This window comes from Tachyglossus aculeatus, chromosome 3, assembly GCF_015852505.1.
Source record: "Tachyglossus aculeatus isolate mTacAcu1 chromosome 3, mTacAcu1.pri, whole genome shotgun sequence".
In the NCBI taxonomy this organism is placed as follows: Eukaryota; Metazoa; Chordata; class Mammalia; order Monotremata; family Tachyglossidae; genus Tachyglossus; species Tachyglossus aculeatus.
The window spans coordinates 106,693,067-106,696,883 of record NC_052068.1 but is presented as its reverse complement, the minus strand read 5'-3'; the positions used below and the strand labels follow the sequence as shown (position 1 = coordinate 106,696,883).

General features: G+C 46.4%; 1 non-coding gene across 1 annotated transcript; it reads left to right on the top strand.

The window, feature by feature from the left end:
* The first annotated feature begins 2,956 nt into the window (after positions 1-2,956).
* LOC119926080 lies at positions 2,957-3,094 on the top strand. The gene has a single exon (XR_005449993.1). It is a non-coding gene; the product is annotated as a small nucleolar RNA SNORA7 (small nucleolar RNA).
* The last annotated feature ends 723 nt before the right edge of the window (positions 3,095-3,817 follow it).

Genomic DNA, 3,817 nt, shown 5'->3' with positions numbered 1-3,817 from the left:
TTAATGAGCACTTACTGTGAGAAGAGCACTGTATTAAGCGCTTGGGAGAGGACAATACAACAGAATTGCTAGATAGGCTTCCTGTCCACAAGAAGCTTTCAGTCTAAAGGCGATGGGACAACAGAGAAGCCTAGTGGTGTAGTGGAAAGAGCCAGAGCCTGGGACTCAGGGGAACTGGGTTCTAATTCCGGTTCCACCACTTGTCTCCTGGGTAACTTGGGCCAATTCACTTTACTTCTCTGTGCCTCTGTTCTCTCATCTGCTAAATGGGATTAAACACCTATTCTCCCTACTACTTAGACTGTGAGCCCTGTGTGGGACCTGATTATCTTGTATCTACCACAGCGCTTAGTAAATTGCTTGGCACATAGAAAGCACTTACAAATGCCACAATTATTATTATTATTATTATTATTATTATTATTATTATTGTTATTAGAACAAGCGAAGTGTTCTCCGATGGAATAAACATTCTTATTTTTTTCAGCGTCCAGTAACTCCAGAATTGATATGGAAAAGCATTGCCTTTCCATTCTCATTTTCCAATTTCTTTTTCCCCAGGGTACCCACGGCATCGCTGGAGAGGGAATGTTCAACATCACAACGAGGTCGGAATTCCTCCTCCTGGGTTCTTGGAGGTTCGGGAGCTGCAGCTGATCAACGCCGTGTTGTTCCTCGTGGTCTACCTGGCGATCCTGACGGAGAATCTCTTCATTGTCACCGCCACTGCGCTTGATGAGTGCCTCCACACCCCCATGTATTTATTCCTCATTCCTCAGCAACCTGGCCCTCATCGACCTCTGCCTCCTCTTCACCACCGTCCCCAAGTCTGTCGTCAGCTCCCTGGCCAACAACAGACCCATCTCTTTCCTGGGATGTGTTTTACAAGTTTTATTCGTTTTATCTTTGGCATCCACTGAAATGATCTTGCTCACTGTGGTGACCCACGACCGCTATGCTGCCATCTGCCACCCCTTGTGATACGAGATCGTCATGAACAGAAGGGCTTGTCGGAAGATCTCAGAAATCTCCAGTAGCTACCAGTCAACCTACGCATCAGGCAAAAACTCCTCACTCCTGGCTTCAAGGCTTGCCATCACCTCGCCCCCTCGTATCTCACCTCCCTTTTTTCCTTCTACAGCCCAGGCCACACCCTCTGCTCTTCTGCCGCTAACCTCCTCACTGTGCCTCCTTCTCGCCTGTCCCGCCGTCAACCCCCGGCCTACGTCCTCCCCCTGGCCTGGAATGCCCTCCCTCCGCACATCCGCCAAGCTAGCTCTCTTCCTCCCTTCAAAGCTCTATTGAGAGCTCACCTCCTCCAGGAGGCCTTCCCAGACTGAGCGCCCTCCTTCTTCTCCCCCTCCCCTCCTCTCCATCTCCCCCACCTTACCTCCTTCCCCTCCCCACAGCACCTGTATATATGTATATATGTTTGTGCATATTTATTACTCTATTTATTTATTTATTTTACTTGTACATATCTATTCTATTTATTTTATTTTGTTAATATGTTTTGTTTTGTTGTTTGTCTCCCCCTTCTAGACGGTGAACAGGCTGTTGGGTAGGGACCGTCTCTATATATTGCCAACTTGTACTTCCCAAGCGCTTAGTAGAGTGCTCTGCACACAGTAAGCGTTCAATAAATACGATTGAATGAATGAATGAATGAAAGATGGCAGCCACGTCCTGGCTCAGCGGGGGCCTCTCTGGCCTCATGCAAACGGCCGCCACCTTCTCAGAGCCCTTCTAAGGTTCCAATGTGAGCCAACATTTCTTCTGTGATTCTTCCCACCTCCTGGCGCAAGCTGACTCACTGTGATCCTTAGAAAATCAAAGTCACAACCTTTACTGCAAGCCTCTCCTTCCTTTGCTTCGTTTCCATCATCATCTTTTACATCTGTATCTTCTCCGTCATGCTGAAGATGCCGTCGGTGGAGGGCCGGTCCAAAGCCTTCTCCACCTGTCTGCCTCACCTTGTCGTCATCTCTCTTTTCCTTTCCGTTGGGGCCTTTTCCTATCTAAATCCTAAGTCAAATGGTCTTTCAGGGACGGATCTGTTTCTGTCCATGTTCTACTCCATAGTGCCTCCAGGCACAAACCCCATCATATACATACAGAAGCAGCGTGATGCAATGGAAAGAGCTCGGGCTTTGAGTCAGAGGTCATCAGTTCAAATCCCGGCTCCACCAATTGTCAGATGTGTGACTTTGGGCAAGTCACTTCACTTCTCTGAGCCTCAGTTACCACATCTGTAAAATGGGGGTTGAGACTGTGAGCCCCCCCATGGGACAACCTGATCACTTTGTAACCTCCCCAGCGCTTAGTACAGTGCTTTGCACATAGAAAGCGCCTAATAAATGCCATTATTACTATTATTATTCTTATTATTATTATATACAGACTCAGGAACAGAAAGCTGAAGGCCAGTCTGGGAAGGATGTTACAGTATCCCACTGTCTGCTCTTCCATTAGTCCTTTAGATTGTAAGGGAGGTGGCAGTGTGTGGTGGAGTTGCTCAGCCCTGATGAAGAGGGATAAGCAATCAATCAATGATACCTATTGAGCACTTACTGTATGCAAAGCACTGTACTAGGCACATATGAGAGGACAGTACATTAGAGTTGGAAGATACAATCCCTATCCTCAAGGAGTTTGTAGTCGAGAGGGATCGTTCAATCAATCAATGGTATTTATTGAGCGCTTATTGTGTGCAGAGCACTTATTTAGTACTTGAGAGAGTATAACACAATAAAGCTGGTAAACCCAATACCTGACTTCAGGGAGCTTGCCGTCTAGAGGAATCAGTCAATCAATACACGGTAGTCACTGAGCATTTACTGTGTGCTTGGGAGAGTACACTACAGTTCCGTTGGTATACAACTTACCTGCCCTCAGGGAGCTCACAGCCTAATGGGGAATATAGACCTTAAAATAAATTACAGGTAAGGATAGGACCCCTCTCTCAGTGTCACACATGGAGAGTTTCCAGTACTCTACCAGTCTTGGCTACGGGAGGGAGAGTCAAGCAGAGGCTTAGCCATTCCATTCCTAGCTTGGGAAGTGGCTAGTGAGTGGAAGGCAATCTGCTACAATCAAAACTCACCCATGCTGGGTAGCAGCAGCGTGGGGGAGAGTCGAGGGTCGAGACCCATGTTTATTGCGTGGAAGGAGCCAATGGTAAACCACTTCCGGATTTTTACCAAGAAAGCTCTATTGATTCACTACCAGAATGATTGCAGATGGAGATAGGGGCTTTGTGGGAGGGATGTATCCGTGGCGTCGCTATGGGTCATAAATGACTCGATGGTATAAGACAAGACAAGGGAAGCAACTGAATATAGGGTTTATTCATAAGATACAATTATGTGATGGAATCAAATGTCTGAGAAAATCCTGAATGAATGATATATTTTCTATCCTCCGTTTATCCTGGCTGGGCTTGGCTGTCTAACTGAACCCCTGGCACTTTAATATCATGGCACCTTTCTCCTTTTCATATTTTCAACGTTCCCTTAATCCAGGGTGCAGAAAAAAATGATTCCGCTGTCCTGTCCAATGGTATTAATTAGGCTCTGAAATCCCCTATCTGTCCTCAGGGAACACTGGGACAACAGTCTCAGAAAACACCATGAAATAAGTCTGATCTTCAACTTCTCAGTCTACTCATTCAGTGAGCTTCACAGATCAAGGTCAAAACTTTATCCGCAGCCTGGATCAGTGTTTTGACGTGATATTAAGAGAATGGAAGAAAATAGCCTCCATTTCCATGGAATTTCAACCCTCCTACGCCATAGAGGCTTAACCCCATTTTCAGCTT